Consider the following 10,208-nt stretch of genomic DNA (forward strand, 5'->3'; position numbering starts at 1 on the left):
CCATAATTTTCAGACTCAAAGCCGCTACTTGCACACTTTTGTGCGTTGTGTCCCCATCATTACATCCTGTACATTGCAGACCCATAACACTCTTCAGACAAATTGCGGTTCGTTTTGCTTGATATGACTCATTGAACACTACTTCGAAAACAAAAACTGGCCATTAATTAACCTTGTATAATGACAATAGATTTTCAAACTTAATATTAAATGGACATTTTGTACCCTCAATGCTTCATTTGGTTTTCGCTCCTTCTCTTTGGGAAACTGATCATGTAACAAGGTGCTTCTACTTCTCATCTTCTTCTGACTAATTAAATGTTTGGGGCAATGAAAAGTTGAAAGCTGATTATGAACTTTTGAAGAACATCGTAAAGGAAGTGCGGTGATGTCACGTGAAAAAAAAATGACGAAAAAAATAGATCAACAGATGAATATTTCTATTCTCAATATAATCGTTTTCGTCCTTGCAATTAACTACATTTAACCAAAAAGTGAAAATTCGTCTCATTCCTTAAATAGTCTCTTGAATGATTTCTTGAATAATGTCAAAAATTATTTGCCACTTTTACTTTTATCGTGAAATAAGTGAGTTTTCAAAAATGGCCTTAAAATTGGGCTTCATAGTGTTGTGTTGTTTGTTTTGTTTTGTTTTTTTTGTTTTTTTGTTTTTGTTTTTTTTGGGGGGGGGCAGGGCGGCCAGCCTCCCCCCTGGTGGCCGAAATGTGTCATTGCATGTAATTGACTTTCCTATACCGTACATATAAGTTGTAAAGCAAGAAAACAAACAACAAAAATGAATGAAATGAACAAAAAAAAAATATTTTCAAAATGGGTCAAAATTATTTCTTGAACAGATCATGTGACTAGCACCTTATTTGCTTTGCATATTATTTCCCCCCCAAAAAAATAGGGGAGGGCAATTCAATTTTTTAAATGTTTTTTTTCTTTGATTGAATTTTTTTTTTTTTTTTTGGGTTTAATTGAAGCAAATTTTGGGGGGATTGAATGATTTAGACACAAATGTCCTACCCATAATATGGCACAAACACAAAAAGGATTGCTAAAATCAAAGTAAACTTTTTTAATGAAAAATTAAGTGTCCAAATGCAAATTTTTAAGTCTCAAATATTTTTTCGCATTGAAAAACTTTTATTCTATGATTGAATTTTTTCTTTTTTTGATTGAAGTGATTTTCTTTTGAAAATATTTTTTGTATGAAGCAACTTATTTTATGATTCAATAATAAAGACAAAAATGTCCTAGCCAAAATGATGCCCAAACACAAAACAACATTACATCAATCAAAAAAGTTGCATCAATCAAAATAAAAATAATTTGACTTCAATCAAAATAAAAATTCAAATAAAAATAGATTAAGTGCATTTTTTTTCTTTGTTTCAAATTTATTTTTGCATTCAAACACATTTTTTTTTTTTTGATTGAAGTGACTTTTTTTTTAATTGAAAATATATACAGCATTTTTGATTGAAGCAACTTTTTCTTTGATTGAAGCAACTTTTTTTTTTTTAATCGAATAATGAAGACACAAATCTTGTATCCCCTGGGCGGAGCCATATGAACGTCTTTTGTCTAGCAGAAGCTGGGTCAGGCATGGTGATTATTTCTATGCAGGTATCACTTTAGGAATATATTTTCTGTTTCGGTAATTACCTATGGGCTTGTTTCCAGGAGAGATGGTTCAATGCTCACTGAGACCCTGTGTGGTTAAAAATACTTTCATACACAAGCTTCTTTCATTGAACGCTTTCGGAAGGTTACCGTATTTTTCCTCTGTGCGTTCGTGTGGATTAATACTGACTTGACAGTATATACACATATGTGAGGACATAGGAAAGTGTGTTTTCACATATAACCCTCATCTGGTCAAATTGACTATGTTACTTTGAGTACCATCCTAATCCATCCACTTCAACTTTGTATTTACACTGGCATTCAGAATTCTGAAGAAATCCGTTTTTTGAATGTCTCAAAAATTTCCCAAAATACTGATGAGAGTAATAGACTGTGTGGTTACTATTGTGTTGATGAAGAGGATAAATGTGGTAACCCAGTCAGTTGAAATACATTTGAAGTTTATTGCTGCCATTGGCATTGAATGAGATAAAAGGGAAACAAACAGAAATTCCAGTAATACCAATTGTTTAGGAACAAGCAGAAGCAAAATATCAAGCAAACATATGTTCCATGACTTGTTTGAAATTTCTACTATTATTCTGTGATTCTTGAAGTAGTCTGCAAAGGAGTTAATTCATTAATTAATTGTGTCACTTATGTGGAAATGCAAACTTGAGGAAAAAATAAAACTTTTTTCTTGTATTACACGTTTGTTTGATTTGGTTGTATGGTTGTGTCATCTAGGTGATGATGACCTGTCATTGTCTTGGCCACAGTACAGACAGGGCCGGCCAAGGCCATTTGAGGGCCCTAAGCAAAATAATGCCAAGGGGCCCATATTTTTGGCCAACCATTTCGTCACAGTGTACTGTGAAACCCATACATGCGATCCAAACCATACGTCCATATTTTGTATATTAATCATATTTTGTTGCACTGCATACTTCAAACTTCTCACCCCAAATGACATGTAATGACAAGAAAATGGATGTTTGCATAGATATACAGCAACGCGCGCCACATTATTCACAATGCTCTATTCACAATGTATAAAATGAAGTTGCCAGATTGGGGGCCACCTAGTGGTCAGGGGCCCTAAGCAGTTGCATAGTCTGTGTATAGACCCTACCCACGTGACGTCACAACTCCGCTCTCCTGACTGGTGCCGCCCACTTGTCCGTCAACACATCATGTTGACCTGTTACGGCTACGTACATTCCTCCTATTTACGGCGTGTTTTTCTGCTCGTTAACATTAATAATCAAAATGGTGAAGGCGTGTGTGGCGGTCGGTTGCAATAACAGAGAAGATAGACGGAGAGACTTGAAGTTCTACCGGATTCCGAGAGACACGGAGAGGAGAGAGCGAGATGGACTGCTGCAATTCGACGAGAAAACTGGGCTCCAAACGATTACCACAGATTATTTAGTAGTCATTTTATATCTGGTAAGATGCATTTAATATATATTTAGAGGGTTTTGGGCTGACAACCACAATTAAGATCATTGCTAGGCTAATCGCCAACAACATACACGTATGTATGTAGTGAGATTGCTATCGCTAATCCATATAAACATTAAAAGCCCTAGCTCCATTGACAAATGACATGAAATACATTAGACTTGACAGTGGATGTTAGCAAGAACAAAAGATTTTGAATTGAAAATTTCGTAACTCACCTTCCGAGCACAAGATTCCTGCCGAATTTTCGTGTACGAGGACCTGTTTCACCCAACCAGCAACATAGCATTTATAAGCCTCCAAGCTCTTAAAGTTTTTCAAACTTTCGTGAGAATAGGCTGATTTTGTGTGGACAAGATAGTTGTACAGTTCAGGGTCAGGCAGAGACGGCGAAGGCAGCCGGTCAAAAATCATCGATTCAGGCATCAAATATGGATCTGGCGACTGTATAGAACGAAGCTTTTCCACATAACGCCTTTTATGCAACACATCCAGTGAGTTTACGGCATCAGAAATCACCGGGTCTTCCATGAAATGCATTTTAAATTCCTCGATCAATTGAAACCAATGCTAATACAGAGACAAAATGACGGACAAGTGGGCGGAACCATACAGCGAGCACGTGGTTTTTTGACGTCGGTGGGTAGGGTATATAGGCTGGGCCGGCCTTGAGTACAGACATCTAAATGCACAAAGGCACAGACACGCACACGCGTTTGCTCACACACACACGATTCATTATGCACACGCTCCTCCTTCACTTTCTTAATCGCTCTCTTAAACTTACATATGGTTATGTTACTTTTCATACATACATTTTCACATAAGTATATGTGTGTGTGGCGTGGGGGGTACGTGTGTACTTGAGTGTGAGTGATGTCACACTACAGTGTTTTCACCCTGCCAATAATTTTGTCACCTCGCCAGCAACAAAGCAGGACTCGGGCCTTGTCTTGGGAAAAAATGAAAAATAACACTATATTTATGAGAAAAAGCTAGCCAACATCAGATCAATTTACTCAGTTTATTCCACCTCATTACATTAAAAACATTATAATCATACCATGCAATAATAGCCACGATCTGAATCCTTTCTTATATCAATTTTCATAACTTCTGTTACACCTGAAAATGTATTCCTATTAAAACCAAGTGATCGGACAGTAAAAAAAAAAAAAAAAGGCAGGAGCTGGGGGGGGGGAAGCTCCAAAACAAGTAAAAATAAGCAACTTTTGAACTATACTGTATGTGTTTTCTTTGATTATGATTCATGAAATGCTTTTTGGAGTCTAATGTATTGTCCTCAACATTTTGTATCTGCGTGGTTAACCTTCAGCTTTCATCCTAATGTTAAAAGCCAAACAAGAAAAAACACATTTTTAAAACCCAAATGTTCAGAAAAGTCTGTCCTAAAGGACATGACCAACCCTCTTAACCAGGAATACAAATTACTTCCCTCCCACCTTGCTGTCCCCCCAGCTCCTAAAAACAGATGTAAAAATTCATTTGTGCCCTCTCCATCGATGCTTTCAATGCCATGGAGAAGAGATGATTATTTTTTTACATTGCGTTTTATCTTGCTGCTCACATTTGTATTTTGTATTTTTTACTTTGTATGTTTTTACTTACGCGTCCATGATTTAACCAAGGTCAACTGTGTGTGGGTTTTTCTGCAACATAAGGGATACGAATAAGTTGATGATGATGACTACATCCACTGAAAACTGAATTAAATTGAAACATAATGTACTTAGACCTGTGCAGTTCAACATAAAACATTCACTCTTCAGTCATACCACGTCCATTCCATTCAAACAAACAAAGCCAAGGTCTTTGTCCTCAGACTGTCTTTTTTTTTTTTTATTCGTCTCTAAAACCTAACGGTCTGCCTCCTCCAATTTTAACATAGCCAAAAGTAAACACAAACATACAAATTCCATCAAACTGTATTCCCATATAGCGCTACCAAAAATCAAACTGGATATTTCCAAACATTCTTCCAACTTAACTCCAACAAAAGGTCCTGTGGCTTTAACCCAGGTCCCAATGCGCCTCACAGTTTATTGTCACCAAACTTAGCAGTTTCTTTTCACCAGCACAGTGTTAAAATTGCTCTCAAACCAAAATTACACTCCAAATTCTTGTAACCTCAAGACGTTTTTCATGGAGTGAGCCTATATATTGTCTGTAAAGAAGCACGAAGTCATGTAAAACTGTCATCATGTCAATTTACATGGAATACAGAACATCAGTAACCAGACAAGCTACTTTTGCAAACCACTGGCCCGATTACATTAGTCCTCCTAAAGGCCATTTTGATCATTTGTTAACGGTCTGTTTGCACTGTATAGAATTTATGCTTTACCTAAAACCAATCAAAACAAGCAGTTATACTGCTTTTTGTTTCCGACTTCATGATAACATACAACATACAACATCTGTTTTCTATTTTAGTTGAGATTGAGGCTGTTGTCAACCAAGCATTTTTTTATGTCTTGGTCTGTATTCCTTGACTGATCTGTCTCTTTGTATATGTGAACAGGATGTACATGTGTGCATGCAGGGGGAAATTTGGTAAGACTGAAAATACGTAAAGAAAAGTATATTAAATAAAGAATTAAAACTAACCTTGAGAACAAAGTAGAGTAACAGAGAATGAAATACAATATAGACATAGTCAAGTGAATTGACTTAATTAATGGCTTTTTTTAAGCCATTTTATGGAGGCTCCAACCAGGGGGAATGTTTTTTTTTTTTTGGGGGGGGGTGGGGGGGGGCAAATGCTGGGAGAAGCTTTTATAAAATTGACTACTCTCTGGTACGTTATAATGTTACTGATTTTGTGCTGTTTATTTTTTGCTCGTTCATTTTTCATCTTGAATGTGTATTTGTTTGTGTGGTAGAGAGGATTGAAAATACAAGCTGCTCAGCCAAGTAACCGTCAAAACATTCTTTCTATTGATCCCTATTATTGTTTCAATTGTGTGCTTCTTATTTATTACCTACTTTTCAGTACTCACATGGAATCTTTTGTTTGTCCTGTTAGGCTATTATATTCTTGGTTCATAATTTGTTTTCCATTGAGGAAACTGCCCTGTTTGCAACAGCATGTGAAAAACAAAATCTCAAGATATTAATGAAAGACAGGGATACAAAACATCCCGAGGTGTCTTAGTACTTTTTCAATGACACGATTTCATCGAAATACCCAAAAGATTACGGTAAGAATCACGGAACTTTATTTTTCCTAGTCCCCATCAGTCTAGCAAATAAGGCAATTTCGAGCGGACTTTCCTGTCTAAGCCAATTACAGTGGCAAAATTTCATTATTCCACTTTGAACTACTCAAATAAGATGAGAACAGCTTGATACCATGGAGTTCAGTGATTTCCAAAGAGGAGCAGCTTTTGTCCAGCCTGGGTGGGGGATTTAGCTCACATTAACACATAGTCCAAAAGAGCGCATATGTGTAAAGTAGGATTTGAAGTGAAATGACAAATATATAAAATTTCAAAAATATATTCATAAAAGTAACGCACAAAAAAATATATAAAACAACCCCGCTCCTTCTACTGGCTAACTCGGAACCTGCAGTCAGCCATTAATTAATGTAGCTAATCAGCGCAGAGACAAAACAATTAAGAAATGAGGCTCTGAGGGTCGATGCTTATACATATTATTGGGCCCCATGTTGAATTCTCTCAAAATAAAATCCGCTGTGCGTCAGTTTTGTGAGAAAACAATGAAATTGTGACGTTGTCATTAATCACATTTCGAGCATGTCGTCATATGTCGAGACAAATGACGAGTCAAATTTTACGTTGGATGTCGAAAGGATCGTATGTCGATGCCATCGTATGTCGAGGTACCACTGTATGTGAAAAATTTCAACACACACCATTTCTGAAAAGCTGCAGATGGTGTAACACCAAAGCAAAAGGTATCACTAACTCAACATAGCCATAAAGACCAATGGACTCTCAAAACAAAGACAAGAGCGAAGAAAAGGCTGGGTTTGTGGAAAAAAAAATAAAATAATTATGACTAATTGTCAGACTGTAAGCCGCTACCTTTTTCCCTCATTTTGAATCATGCAGCTTATAGTCCAATGCGGCTTATTTGTTGATTTTTTGGGGGGTTAATAGGTAACACTTTATTCGACAGCGGGGTCATAAGACTGCCATAAGACCGTCATAATTATGAAATGACCCTATCATGAGCATTAATAAATGCTTATGACAGGTGTCATTAAGTGTCAGCCGACAAATTATGTCACTAACTCAATTTATGTCCAGCTCAGATCTTTTACATCCATTCAAAAGTGAGATAATTTGCCTGACGACAAAAAATGACATCTGTCACAAGCATTCATTAATGCTCGTGGCAGTGTCATGTCATAATTACGATGGTGTTATGACAGTCTTATGGCGCCACTGTCAAATAAAGTGTTACCAAATACCATAACTAGCAATTAATGAAAGAACTGGGACAGTAAGTGAAGAAATAATTAGCACAGAACATGAACTTTGATTGTTATTTAAATCTGTAGCGCTGCAATGCATGATAGGAGGCATGTTGGACAACAACAGTGTTGACAGCAGGTGGCAGCAGCAGTTGACTGTCATCCCCACAGGAGCAGTGATCACCAAATGAAGCTTCTTGAAGCAATATAGCTTTGCAGCCAATTGGTTCAAAACTTCATGGTGGTTCATTTGGTCTTATGACAGTTTCATGATGCCACTGTCAAATAAAATGTTGCTTGTTAATGTGTTTTAGTGTAAATTTCCGATAATACAGTGAAGACAGCTGCTGCTTATAGTCCAGTGCGGCTTATCTGTAAGTAAATGCCATTTTTATGTCAAATTTGGTAGGGTGGCGGCTTATAGTCAGATGCGCCTTATAGTTTGAAAATTACGGTTATCAATTAATGATTGAAAGTTTCCAGCACCATATAATCCATCACAATCAAATGAAAGTGAAATGGTATGGCACCACAACAAACACGTCAGAGAGGGTAACATTAGAAGAGCTGCAAACAGCAAAGGCTGGGGTATCTGTCCAGAAAACCACAATAGGCGGTGCAGTCTATTTAGCTGGTTTTTGTGGGAGTCTGGCTAAAAGAAAGCCATTTACTTTCAAGTTTCAAGACTATCAAGAATAAGAGCACACATTTCAGTTTGCAAGTACATATGTAGGACACTCCCAAATTAGATGGAGAGAAGTCTTATGGTCAGATGCAAATCAAATTGATCTTTGGCTGTCAACGAACTCTTGTCTTGTGCAAGCCAACACAGCCCATCAATCCAAGAACATCGTTTTCAAGAGCAGGGGGGCAAAAAGGTACTAGTCTGTGAGTGAGCTTATAGGAGATAGAGTAAGTTAAGAGTGACAAGGTATGTCAAATTTGTAAAGACTTAATAAAACTCTCCAACTTTCTTTGGGTGAATAGTCGCTGGAAATACATGCATATATTTTGTATATGGTGGAAAACACTCAGGTGACTTGAAGTGCCTCTCTAAGACCCCCAATTTGGCCAACTTTCAAAAATGTCCGATATGGATGTGTGATACATCATTGGAAAGCTAAAAATCTCAATTTTCACGAGGACAAAAATTTTTGAACAGGAGGGAATTTAAAAAAAAAAAAAAAATGTTTTTTAAACAGCAAAACCTTATCTGGAGGTGAGAGCACACGAGAGCAGAATTACAGACGGCATGACTTTAACGAGATATTATCGCGTACTTACCTTGTTTCGATCCAAAAACTCCATGTAGCATGTATCACCGAGTGTCAGCACACAGATTTGAATGGCCACAGCTGGATTTTGGGGGGATTTTATGGGTGAAATATGGTAATATAACAAGGGTCGCGATGCAGTAGTCGCAGACATCAAGGAATAGTCGAGATTTTCTTTTTCATATACAATATTTTCCCTTTTAAACGTTTTTTTTTTTTTTTTTTCCTTTGTTTGAATCGATTATTTATCATCTAACATATCGGAGAAAATGCGACTGTAACAAAAAAAAAAAATACAATTAAGCGATGGTTATGAGATATCTGTGACTTTTTTACAGACGCCATTTTTTTCATTATGATATAATTTGTTTAAAAGTTGAAAATATGTGAGTGAATAATTTTTTTAACTTGTTATTTTTTTTAAAAAAACGAAATATGGGATGTCAATTAATGATTCTAAGCTAAGACATTTTGAATAATAAATATAGTTATTTACCTTCGTTTTATTGCTGGGTTGAAACAAAAGCGGTTGCGCGACGTCCGTACACGGAGGTTTTCAGGGTAAAACGGACAAATTAAAAATACTTTGGGGGCTTAATGCCATGAATCTGCTATGGCAGCATATAGACATATTGTTCTTTCAAACACAACAGTTCTTTTGGCTTAAAATACAGCAATTTCTTTTAAAGACAAGTGCAAGAGCAGAAACTGCTTATTCAGTCTTGTCTGTGTTTTCCGTCATATATTTTATTTAAGAAATCATTTGTACATTTAATTTGTTATTTCACTTAAAAACTGAACTATTTGGAATACTTTAACAAAATGGGCTGTAGTGGCCAACTTACTGTTGTGCTTAAAATGGTCACATTCTTTTTGCATTTAAAAACCCCAAAAAATATTTTACAGCAGAAATTTGTATACCCTCTGTACTCCTGATAATATCCGCTCTCTATTGCTTGCGGCTGGAGGCATCCTGCGGTGAAAGTTTGTGGGTGACTGCGACCATAGCAGAGCCCAGCCAAGCCATTGTAATGTTAAAACAACCTCTGCATTCTTTGTAGCAGAAGCACTGAGCCAAGCTTGGAAAGTTACCCACTTCCAAAATTGTCTTGGTGTAAAGATGATTATAGTTGTTCTCTAAAAAATAATGGGTAACTTTTTACAATGACTGTCAAGAAGATCAGTCATTAGGTTGAGAGCACAAAGAGTTTTATAACCCTAAGTGTATTGCAGTGTCGATTTAAAATGTGTGTCAACAGCTCTATGCAGTTTATCTGGATAAGTATGCAATCTCGGTGCATAAAGTCATAAACTTTTATAGTATATTGTACCAGCATTTCCACTAAAAGACAAACCCAAGAACAATCCTGACA

The sequence above is a fragment of the Corythoichthys intestinalis genome, chromosome 2 (assembly GCF_030265065.1).
Source record: "Corythoichthys intestinalis isolate RoL2023-P3 chromosome 2, ASM3026506v1, whole genome shotgun sequence".
Classification (NCBI taxonomy): domain Eukaryota; kingdom Metazoa; phylum Chordata; class Actinopteri; order Syngnathiformes; family Syngnathidae; genus Corythoichthys; species Corythoichthys intestinalis.